General features: G+C 35.8%; 1 pseudogene; it reads left to right on the top strand.

The window, feature by feature from the left end:
- The first annotated feature begins 261 nt into the window (after positions 1-261).
- Positions 262-820, top strand: LOC110570128 (annotated as a pseudogene).
- Positions 821-12,576: the final 11,756 nt, after the last annotated feature.

Below are 12,576 nucleotides of genomic sequence, written 5' to 3' on the forward strand. Positions count from 1 at the left end.
ATAAATTGTGATGCTTTTTATTTTCTCCTGAAGAACCAAATTCCTATCTGGCATAATTTCCCTTCAACTTTAAGGACTTCTTTTAAAAATTCTTACAGTGTAAATCTGTTAGTGATAAACTCTCTTAGTTATCTTTTAATTTGAAATATCTTCATTTTGCCTTTTATGTTGAAAAATATTTTCATTGCATGTAGAATTCTTTGGTGAATTTTATTTTTCTTTTAACACTGAAAATGTTACCCTTTATCTTCTTGATGGTCAGGGGTCAAGAATCCCAAGGTCATGATTACTACCTCCCCAGGCCCCAGTTCCCACCTCAGATTTTTGCAAAGGCACTGAAGTTGATGTTCTGGGGTGCCCCGTGCATGAACTGTGGCTGGTATGAGATAGGGGCACTGGTGTAAGCCTGTCCAGCAAGGTCACCAACATGCTGGTTGTTCATGAGCATCGAGGCACACCTGTGGGGTTCATTGTCAGCTATTTATCTTTCAGCCTCACTGCTTATTCTATACTGTGAATGTGATCATGTGTCATGATGTCTCCAACCTGGACACCATGTCAGGCCAATCCTTACCTCATAATATATGGCTTCTCTGTCCACCTGGGCGAGGGAATGTCTGACATATTCTGGTACCTGTTCCCTGTGCCCAAAGATGACAAACATCTGGTCATCACCATTTAAAACCAAGATAACTACATCTCCTTTCATGTACGTGATCCACTTGGGCACACTGGAGCAAGAGACTACAGCAAACATGGAATGGTCCGGCACCCCTAGACTAACACCACACACAGGAGGGTCTTCCTGAGCACTGAGTGAGCCCGCTTACCAGTCATTACATGGACTTGGACCCAGGAGATGGGGAGGAGTCAGAAAAAACTCTGTGTGACACACAAACACACATATGCATGCACACGTCAGTGGTATTTCTTTTTCATCACTGCAGATAGCTCTATACTTGCTATAAAATCCTTGAAGGCTAACTCCAATCTCGGTCTTCTTGCATATGGCCTCCATTTTGTCTTTTCTCTTGCAATTGGATCACATTTTCCTGTTTTTCATTTTGTTTTGTGTTTTTGTATCATTATGGACATTGTGACTGCTGTGTTTGTAACTCTGGCTTCTCCTAAAGGGTTAGGATTTGTTTGTGTTACCTATTCTTTCTCTTGATCCTATTTCTTCATATGTCAAAAATATAGTTTTTAATGTCATATGTTGCATCTGAAAATTTATGGGCTTGGATAATGTTATCTCCCCTTAGAGATGATTTACCCTATTCTCTGATAAGCAACAGAAGGCATATCAGCTCAATCTGATCATGGACTGAACTAACTTAAAGCTGGTTTTCAGTGTCTTAAGTTCAAACTTTCTCTTTTTTGCCCATGTTCCCACACTATAGCTCTCCAGGGGTCCCAACTGACAGTGTGGGCTCTATTTTAAAGCCCTCATTCTTGGGAGTTTCTAAACTTCATTTCTTTTCTCAACAGCGGAAGACTACCAAAATTCTACTCTGCTTCACAATCACTTTTTGCTTGATTTCTTAGCTTCTTGTCACGTGCAGCTGAAATGGCAAATGTTTTGGAAGGTAAACCAGTGTCATCCAGTGTCAAGGTGACTTATTTGCACCTTTGTTCTCAGTGAGATCTTAAACTTTCAAATTCAGGCTGCTTTGGCCACCCTAAACTCAACTTCTATCTTCCCAGACTGAGAGATCATTCTGAAATTCTACTGGCTTCTCTGCCAGTATCTATTCCCACAAGCTTCTTGGTCTTTTGGTCTCTTGACCTATGCAGAATATGAACAAATGTCCTAAGAGAAAAAACAACATGCAGAAAGTTAGGCACACTTTAATAAATTTCCCTTCTCTGCTTGATGTGGCCCCTCACACCCTGGTACATTAGAAGCTCTCTAATATCTTTATCAAGATTTTAGTGGAGTATTTTTCATTGTTGTTGTTTTGTTTTTTAATTATTCTAGGTTGAAAGTATTGGTCTGCTACCTACTACTCCATCATAGCCAGGAGACTTACCTAGAATGAATATTTCTAAGAAATCGCTAAAATTACAGGCATACCTTGTTTTATTGTGCTTCTCTTTATTGTGTTTCAGAGACATTGTATTTTTTACAAACTGAAGGTTTGTGAAACCCAACATCAAGCCAGTCTATCAGCACAATTTTTTCAATAGCATTTTTTTCATTTGTTCTCTGTGTCACACTTTGGTAATTCTTGCAATATTTCAAACTGTTTCAATATTATTATTTTGTTGTTGTGGTGGTCTGTGATCAAAGATTACAACTCATTGAAAGCTTATGATGTTTAGCATCTTTTAGCAATAAAGTATTTTTTTAATTGAGGTATGTACATTGGTTTTGAGACATAATGCTTTTGCACACTTAATAAACGACAATACAGTGAAAACCTAACTTTTATATGCACTGGGAAACCAAATAATTCATTTGACTCTATTGCAATATTTGCTTTATTGCAGTGTTCTGAAACTGAGCCTGCAATATCTCCAAGGTATGCTTTTAATTTTATAACATAAATGTTTATGATCACATTATATTTCATTGAACTGATGTTCTATAACTTTGTCAACATCCTCCTATGATATTTATGATGATCTCATTTAAAAAATTTTTGCAGTTGACATCTAAATTTATATAGCTTTTTCTGAAGAATTATTTTTTTCAGAATTAATTCAAAAATATTGTGCTAATCAGCAACACCACTTACAACTGTAATTGTTGCATTTTTATTTCTAGTTCTCCAGCATTAAAGACTTTTATAATGGGATGCCTGGGTGGTTCAGTCAGTTGAGCATCTGCCTTTGGCTCAGGTCATGATCCCGGGGTCCTGGGATGGAGCCCCGTGTCGGGCTCCTTGCTCAGTGGGGAGCCTGTGTCTCCCTCTCCCTCTGGGGCTGCTCCCCCTGCTTGTTCTCTCTCTCCCTCTGCCAAATGGATAAATAAAATCTTTAAAAAATTTTAAAAATAAAGACTTTTACAATAATTAATTTTGTATGACTTAATAATTATAAATAACATCTTATTTCAATGTGGATTCTCTTTGATCACTGGGGGTGCCTGGCTGGCTTAGTTGTTAGAGCCTGAGTCTCTTGATCTCAGGGTCATAAGTTCAAGCCCCACACGGGGTGTGGAGCCTACTTAAAAAAATAAATAAATTTGAATTCTCTTTGATCACTTACAAAGTTAAAAACTGTATGATATTTGGGGCATGGGGAGTAATTTCAAGGACTGCATGTCAATAGAGCTATTAGGTTAATATCCATAATTATAACAATGGATCAATCCATTTCTCCAGTTGTTTGTGGTATGTTTTCCCTTGTATTCTTCTCAGAATTTTGCACAATATCGAAGACATAAGATGTACCCATTAAATATTGATCAACCTGAATACCATCTTTACTTTTCTTCTTAAATAAGTTTAGGCCATCTTCAAATAACATTTCAGAGGCTTTAGTTATACATGGTACAAAATTGTGGCTTATTGTTTTAAAGCATTTACCATATGTCCAATAACCTTCCTTGCTGGATGCCTCATTCTGATCTATTTTATCATCATGAAAAATAATATTCATTAGTTATATATCTGTTATCTAGAATTATATTGGTAGGTTTTTCTTTTATCTGTAGCAAACTGCAAAGGGGACACAACTATATTCCTGGACTTGAGCAGACACATAATAATGGTTTTGAAAAATGAGGACATTATTCATGGCTGCTAGATAAAGCATGTCAGCCTGAGTTTTTGATTGGAAGAACAGTCAGTTCTGCTCAACCATCAATCTCTAAACTCCTATCTTTCTGTAAGCAAAGATAATGTAGCCAACTTGTCATCAGTAATATGGTTTTGAGTTGCCTTTTTGGGAGTAATAACCAATATGCAATGATCTTTTCTTGTAAAATTTCTGGACAAGCTGAAATTGTGGCAAAGCAGTTTATTGTTATTAATGATATTTTCAGGAAAACACATCTTCCCAATGTACTTTAAAATGTACAATATAGAATACCCTTTAAAAATTCTTGATAGGTTTAGAGTTACTTGGAAGCATAAAATACATGCATCTTGATTTTCTCATAAAACCAGTATATTTGCTACATTAAATTTAGAAGTATAGTTTATTTAAGCAGTAGCTACGAATGTCCTAATTAAATTTTCTTGTAGTGTTGTTGTTTTTTTAAAATCTGAAACCATAAGCTACTTAACATTAAAGATTTCAAAATCTCTTGAGGTATTGAGAAGCAAGCTAAAATTTGTGAAAAAAAGAAAACATATTTGCTAAATAAAAATAAACATTTTTAAAAAAGAATATATACTTTGGATCTACCCTTTACCAGAGAAACAGACAGGAAAAAATAACTTTTTTTAATAAGCAAAAAAATACAGTAAAAAAGTCCTTTAACTCTTGAAATAAAATTGCATTTATTTGGTCTTATTTTCAGACTAGAAAAAAATCTCTAAATATATTTTATTCCTCCGCTATTCAATGAATAAATACCCTTTCCATCATTTCTTTTATATAGTTATCTATATTCTGGGATTTCATGGCTGATGAAAGACATACATTTCAAGAGGTATCCAGGTAAGTCAGTGTTACTTTGACACCTTATCATTTTGTCAAATTGAAGACAATAAAAACATCAACCAAGAAAACCTAAGATCTACAAATATCATTTCCCAACAGAAAGAATATCTTACATCAAAAAAAAAAAAAAGATGCAGTCTCAGTAAAAGGCTTTTCATTCAATATGTTTCACTTTGTAGAAAAGTCATATTAGCTTTTAATTTTTTTTTCAATTTTAGCTTTATCATATAATATTTTGTTTCTAGAACTGATTATTGGTTACAAGGTGGGTTCACTTTGTCTCATAAAACAAAAATTATCTTTAAAAAAAAAAACAAAACTTCACAGACCAGAGCCAATTCCCAGACTGACATATACCTAATCTAAATACCTCCAGCCACTAAAAAATTATTATTATTGAAGTAAAAAGGTTGGAATCATATTAGTAATTTCTAGATGTCTTTCTGCCACATTTTATCATTTTTAGGGACTCCTTAAACCCAAAACTTTGAATATATTGAAAGCAATTTTCTATAATTTAATGGGCTACTTTATATCTTGATTTTCGTCTGAATTCAAGCAGATAGGTGAGCTTAAGATAATGGCCAACATCTTTGAAGCAAGAAGCAATAATCAGAGGCTTTACCCACAGAGTGCCAGAAGGCTTTTCTTGGCAGCATCTGAGACTGCATTCCCAGATCAAATAGCTAACAGTGTACTCTGTTCTCTAACTGCTGAAAATATCTTTCCACCTTGAGTTCTCATGTGCAGCATGGTTTTCTATCCTATTGAGTACCATAATAGCGTAGCCCTTATCTAATGAGAAGTGTCCCTGGAGGCAGACATGAATCTTGCTTGCTTTTGAGAGTTGTATTATTTGTCCTTGGTTACAGAAATAGTGATGATCTTTTCCTGTGTAATTTAACATCCTCCTCCTGCAACATTTGTAGGAATCACTCTGGGGGAGTAAGAGCTGAGTAGCAGTATTACAGCACTTAACCAAAGGGATTTAGTTCTAATATTATTCCCATCCTATTTATTTTCCATGCTGCTACAAAACTTCTCTGCAAATATGTTCATTGCCTTTATATTGGCATCTTGTAATTTTCAGGGTAAAATACAAGGTCTTTGTGGCATGGAGAAACTTCCTGACCTGATTCCTACCTGCCCTACCTTCAGGGATCTGCGATCTTTTGCCATGACCCCCACCCCTGCAACTAAAAACTGCAACTGCTTTGAACCACTAGCTCCCCAAAGTCCCCCACTCATTCTTACCTCTGTGGCCTTGTGCTGGCTACTCCCTTAGCCTAAAATGCCCTTTCCTACCACACTTCTCCTGCATTATGTACAGCAGTAATTTTCAAATAAGGTTCCCCTAACTGCCACGCCCCTCTGCGTTACCACAGCGCTCTGTGCACAGCTCCAGCCCAGCACAAACCACACTTGGGTCGGAGCTTATGTTTTGCCCACCCATAGATTGTGAGTATCTTGAAAATGAGGATCTTATTGCATCCACCTGTGTATCCCCAGCATTTTGCACAGTGCCTGGCATATGGTAGTCTCCCTGGAAAATTTATTTTTCTTCTCCTCTACTTTGATAATTGCTAAATACTCTTTCACATGATCCCTTTTTCAACCAGCTGCACACCTTTATAGGAAAACTGACAAGAAACCGGGATGGAAATTGAGAGAAACAAACCTACCCGCCCCCAATACCTATCAAAACAACACAGTTAACCTCATTGCTGAAGTTGTCCAACCACATAATGACTAAAATCACAGACCTTTCGATATCCCTTGTCTTACCAGGAATAATGGGCATTTCCCTTTGTGATAGTGCAGCAATGTTTGATGCTTTTGTAAAGATACATTGAACTCTACTACCAGTGACAACCATAGCGCCTATGTGACCACTGTAGGTAGAACAACTGACGACTGTGAAGTCAGGGTAACAATGAATTTGTCACGCTCTTTTACAGTGACAAGTCGAAAACACCACTTTATATTTTCAGCTTCTTGGTGAGTACAGTTTGTATTTTCTTTAAAATATTTCCCAGTCATCATACTGATGGATTGACAAGCTCAAAATAATTTTCTCACAGAGAAAATTCAGCAAAGCTTCACAAACCTGGTTCAAAATCTAGTGAAGTTCAGAAAATAAAAGAAAGTAGATGAAAGAAAATAGTGTGTCTTTATTAGGGCATATTCCACTTAGATTAAGGAGAAAAGTCAAAAGACATTTCTCTGCATAGGATCATCCCAACTTTATACCCACAAACACATGCATTATTTTTTTTTTTTTTTGATGCAGCAAGATAAAAAAATGCTGCCAATGAGAATTGTAAAAACAACACTTGGTTTGTTTTTTTGTTTTGTTTTGTTTTTTTTACTTAGGAATAACCTGTCAGTAACAACCTAGTGACCACCCATTTTAATTAAAATAATCCAGCTAATTTTTCTTTGTAACTCTATGCAAATCTGTTGCTATAGATGACTATGAATTAGCCTTACCATTATCAGTTGTATTCGATCACATGTGTTGTAGCTTGTGCAGAAGCAGAGTATCATAGGAGGGAAATGTTAGCACTAACTCTTTGCCAGGCACTGGGTCAGTTTCATTACATGATTATTCAATCATTACAAGTATTCTATAGGTATTTATATCTGCTTTTTCCAGAGGAGGAAAATGTAGCTCAAGTAAATAGCCAACCCAGGATTAAAATCCAGGTCAAAGTGACTTCAAAGCCCCTATTCATTTCATAGTGTCATATTATCCACAAGACACCTCACTTGTGACTTCATCTTCATGTAGTCCATGTCAACACTGAGCGGGATAACCTCCAATGGGTTTGTTTAGGGCAGCCATGTGACTTGGTTCTGCCCAATGACATATGAGCAGAGGCGTGCCGGAAGTATCTGGTCATGATCTTATTGCTCTTAAAAAGAGACACATATCTGAAAAGGCTACATTCTATGTGATTCTAACTATCATTGTGGAAAAGCCAAAACTATGAGAACAGTAAAAAGGTCAGTGGTTGCCAGGGGATAGAGAGTGGAGAGAAGATGAACAGGCAGGGCACAGATATTTAAAGCAGTGAAACTTCTGTATGCGGTGGATACATGTCATTATACATTGGTCCAAACCATAGAACATCTAACACTATGAGTGACCCCTAATATAGGCTATGGAATTTAGGTGATAATGATCTGTCAGTGTAGGTTCAGCAAGTGTAACAAATGTACTAACGTAATGTGGGATGTCAGTAGTAGAAGAGGTTTTGCACATGTGCAAAGGGTTATATGGGAATTTTCCATGCTTTTCACTCAATTTTCCTGTGAACCTAAAACTATTCTAAAAAAAATAAAGTTTATTACTTTAAAAAATAAGCACAGACCTTGTAATATTATGTCAAATTACCAAAATTATTCTGTAAATGTGAAAGTAATATGTAGATATACCCATAATTTTTAAAATTTGGAGCACATTGATATAGTGACAGTGAATTTGTTTAGATCTGTGTCTTACCTGGACAAAGTGATTTTAAATCAACTTACTCTGTTGTTTGCTTATTTCACTTGATAACTGTTGACTAAGGTAGCAATTATAATTTTACTTCCCAAAAAGGACAAGCAATTGGGAACTATTTTCATAAACCACAATTCAGCAGTTTATACTTTTCTCATTAAATTGGCAGACCATACTCTCAATGAATGATCCACCTCTTTTACCAGAATTGTTAGAATTGAAGAATATTCCTTATATGCCAATTTATTTTTCTTTGGTTTTGGACAGTTGCATTGCTGTTTATCTGATTAGAGATAATCTCATAGTAGGGCTTTAAAAGTCTTAAAATTATCCAAAAAAGTGAAGGAGCATATTGCTGTTGAGTGTGTGTGTGTGTGTGTGATATTATGGTTTTACTCTGTTCAACAATAGTGCCTTGTACCTTGGTAGGGACCTTCAATTCTTACCTGGGACCTAGTGTGAGACACTGCACACAGCCAACATGATGAAGTGGGGAAAATAATTTCCCAATTCTAATACTTAATGTTGTGTAGGGCCTAGCTACTTACCTTTTTGTGCCTCAGTTTATTATTTGTCCAACATCTTTTCTGGTAATTAGGCATATCAAAGGAGAAGAAAATATGGACTAACATTCAAGTATAATGAGGGGTTTCTATACAACCTAAATCTTACTGGGTCATAGTATTAATGTTGAGTGATAGGAGGCAATAGGATTGAGAACTGACAAAACTGGTGTTTAGTTTTCCCTTAAAGATAGGAGTGTTTTGAGAGTTTAAGAGGCCCTGTAAAAGCTCAGTGGTTTGAAGTTAACAAAGATCTTGTGCAACCAACACCTCTATCTGGGTTAAGGCAGTGGACAATAAAGCTGCATAAGAGAAATTTTCCATCTCGACAGGAATCCAACTGCTGAAAGGGATGTACTGTTGGGAATAGGAGGTCCAGAATATAGGCAATGGGCTCCAGGACACCTGGATTAAAACTCTATAATAAAATAGGACATAAAGGGCCCAAAGTAGGTAAATATTTCTCTAAAATTCAGGGAGTTTAAGCACATTTGAACACATCTTGAGAGTTTGTATGGTTGGTGGCAAAGGACATTTATTGACAGGAAATGAGTATCACACAAATGTACTTTTGTTTTAGTTTCCTTGGGAGTTGCCCCAAGTACCTAGAGTGAGCAGTTTTAGAAGAAACTGGAAGCTTAAAGTAAGTCTTTCTGAAACTTTAGTAGAATACATGATGATATGACAAAAATATTGAAGCAACAGGGTCATCTTTTGAAGAGCCTAATATGGAAGAAAGGGACCACAGGTAGAATTTTGAGAAAGTCACTCTCACAAGAGACATTAAGCACTTCAGGTCACCATTAGAAGCTAGAAGAATAGCAATGACACTTTTAGCTCATTAGGATAGAGTGGATAACAATATGAATGATAAATATAGCAGAAATGGGGGACAAGGAGACTTTACTAGAGACACTGCAGGATGATAAAGAGACTTGAGTCTCATTTTTCTCACTCTGTTGAACTTGGAGCTAAACGTGCTTTTTCAAACCATTCCTATTATTCACATACTTCATAAATGGTATGGTCCAAAGATACAAGAGACACAAAATAAATACATCTAAAAACTAATCAATGATGGATATGTTGGGGGGGGTCGTGTTTCTTAAAGAAAGAAATCAACAGTAATAATAAGGCTAAAAACAAAAGAAAATGAGAATACTTAGATCTCTTCAGTGAGGATTCATGAATTTGTAAACATAACATTGTTTAACTTAACTCTGCAAATAAAATTTTTAAGTAATTAATGCTTAATTTGCTTAATTCAGGAAAAGATAAAGAAAGATCAGCCAAACTGACGTATAAGTACTAGATCTAACACATAGATCTATCTTTGGTCCATATCAGTTCAGTTTCACAGGTATTTTGCCAAGACTATCTTCTTTGGAAAGAACCATAAAAATACTTCAGTATTTTCTCCTAGGGAATATATAAGTCATCATTTGTCACAAGTTTTTCTGTAATAGTCCATGGGAAGACAAGATATCTGCTTTTGGAGATGGTGTCAGGAAAAAAATTCTTTAGACAAACTGAAAATGCCTCAGAAATAAAGACTCATGAAATGCAGGCTTCAAGCTTAAAATGCTTATTTTTTCAAGCATATATCATATGAATGAAGTAAAATATTAATAGAAAGTGTTTGTATTCTATATTAATCAGGATTCTTCAGAGAAACAAACCAGTAGGATACACACACACACACTTACAGAGAGATTTATTTGAAGGATTGGCTCACATGGTATGGCGGCTAGCAAGTCTAAAATCTGCAGGGTGGGAAAGCAGGCTTGAGACCCAGGAAGATCTGATGTTGCAGTTCAAGTTGAAAGGGCATCAGACTGGAGAACCAAGAAAGAGTCAATGTCGCAATCTCTGGTAGAATTCCATCTTGCTTGGGAGATGTTAAGGTCTTCAGCTGATTAGATAAGGCCCACCCAAATTATGGAGGACAATTTGCTTTACTGAATGTCTACTGATTTAAATATTTTATCTCATCCAAAAACACTCTCACAGAAACATCTGGAATAATGTTTGACCACATATCTGAACACCATGGTCCAACCAAGTTGACACATAAAATTAGCCATCACAGTATCTATGTAATCCATTGATTTTTAAAATTCAGGCTGTCTTTCCAAAATCATAAACATGTTGTGAGAAAAGACCTCCTAAATACAAAATATTTCATTGACTGCCTACAATTATTAAATAATAAATTTGTCACAGCTCCCATTAGTTTCAATACTTCAGATATACATACCTTTGGCATTTTCTCAGTTGTCAGTAAGTTAGGTCAAAAATTTGCCACGGAATTATGTCTCTGCTTACCAAATATAGAAAGGGAGTATGAGAGACTTCTATTTCCCAAAAAATTTCTCTAGAAAACTTTACATTCAAAGCAACTAGAACATTTACTAATATTTGACACACATGCCGTGCCAGTTTGCTGAAAGAATGGCTGAGTGAGAAGCCCAACTTGAAGGCCAGTAGTGCTTGGCATATACTACGCATATGATCAGTGCACATGGAATATATGAACGGAAGATGGCTATGAATAGCATACATTCTTCCTTGCTTCTTGAGATAGCATAAGCCAAAGATATTGAAAATTTGATGTCATGTGTATGAATACCTTAAATAAATAAATTGTTCAGTCCGGGCTTTGTGTTTTTTATATCATCGAACATTGCTCAAGCTCATTTTTGAAAATTTTTGAAATTCATCTCTTAGTACATGCCTGTACCCAATTCTCAACACAACTTTATGCATTTCTCTTTTCTTTATTATGCATTGCTTTCTTCTCTCTAACTCATCTTTTTCTTTTCCCTTACTATCCTTTCTTATTTATAGTTCTCATTTCTTTTTTTTCCTTGGCCATGTTTAAGCTTGACATTGCCCTTCCTTATCCCCTATTGTATTATTTAGTCCTTCTACAAGCACTCGAAACTAAGCAGTTCTTTAGTTTTTCAGTGATTTTAAACTCATTTGTCTTGCTATTTGCATTTGTGTTTGTCTCAAAGTTCTATCTAAAGTTCTAGAGTTCTATCTAAATGTCTATTGAGGAAGTGTAAATGTCTGTTGACAAAGGTGTAAAGTTAATCATAGGTGTATAAAGATGATAATCGTTGTTGATGATGATGTCATGATGATAATAATGGCAAATGACTTGCATAGTGAACTACTGGCAGTTATCACTACCTACCCTATCCTTTCTCATTTTGATGTAATAGCTGCCCTTTGACAAACATGGCCTTTAGAACTTTGCTTTTTTTTCTAACAGAGACAAAAGAACAAAATGACAACTGATAGTGTTGAGGAAGCCATGGTTTAATACCTGACTCAGAGAAAACACATATAGGCTGGCCAGTGACTTGTGGAATTGTTGGAAAATCAAACTTGGCTCAATCTGATTCCAGTTTCAGGAATTTGGAACCTGAAAGGCTTTGTTAATAAAATATGCTACAGCTGGAAGGCCATGACATAAAGCTGAAGTTTGTAGCCATTATCTGAATATATGCATGTGTATAAATTGATCAAGTCAGAGCGTGGTAGGGGCTGGTGGTGGAGATAATGCAGCCAAATCTGGGGCATAGCTGAGTACAGACAGATGATACAGTGCTTGAGAGATGCAGAGTAAGCTCCTGATTTTCTAGTTTGAAATTTCTAGTTCCACTTTTACCTCTAAGACTCATGAGATTCTCAAGTGGCTTTCTGTTCCTTGATACTAGAAGAGTCTTATGAGTTTCATAAGTCTCTGCTTCAGAATGAAGAGTAATTAGGTTTTTTGTTATTATATCTTATATATTCTACATAGCTATTCTACAATATTTATTCAGCATCTATTATAAATAAAAATCTCCCCATAAATCATAATTAGAAGTAGGGTATCCCAGTTTTGTA

This window comes from Neomonachus schauinslandi, chromosome 4 (assembly GCF_002201575.2).
Source record: "Neomonachus schauinslandi chromosome 4, ASM220157v2, whole genome shotgun sequence".
NCBI lineage: Eukaryota > Metazoa > Chordata > Mammalia > Carnivora > Phocidae > Neomonachus > Neomonachus schauinslandi.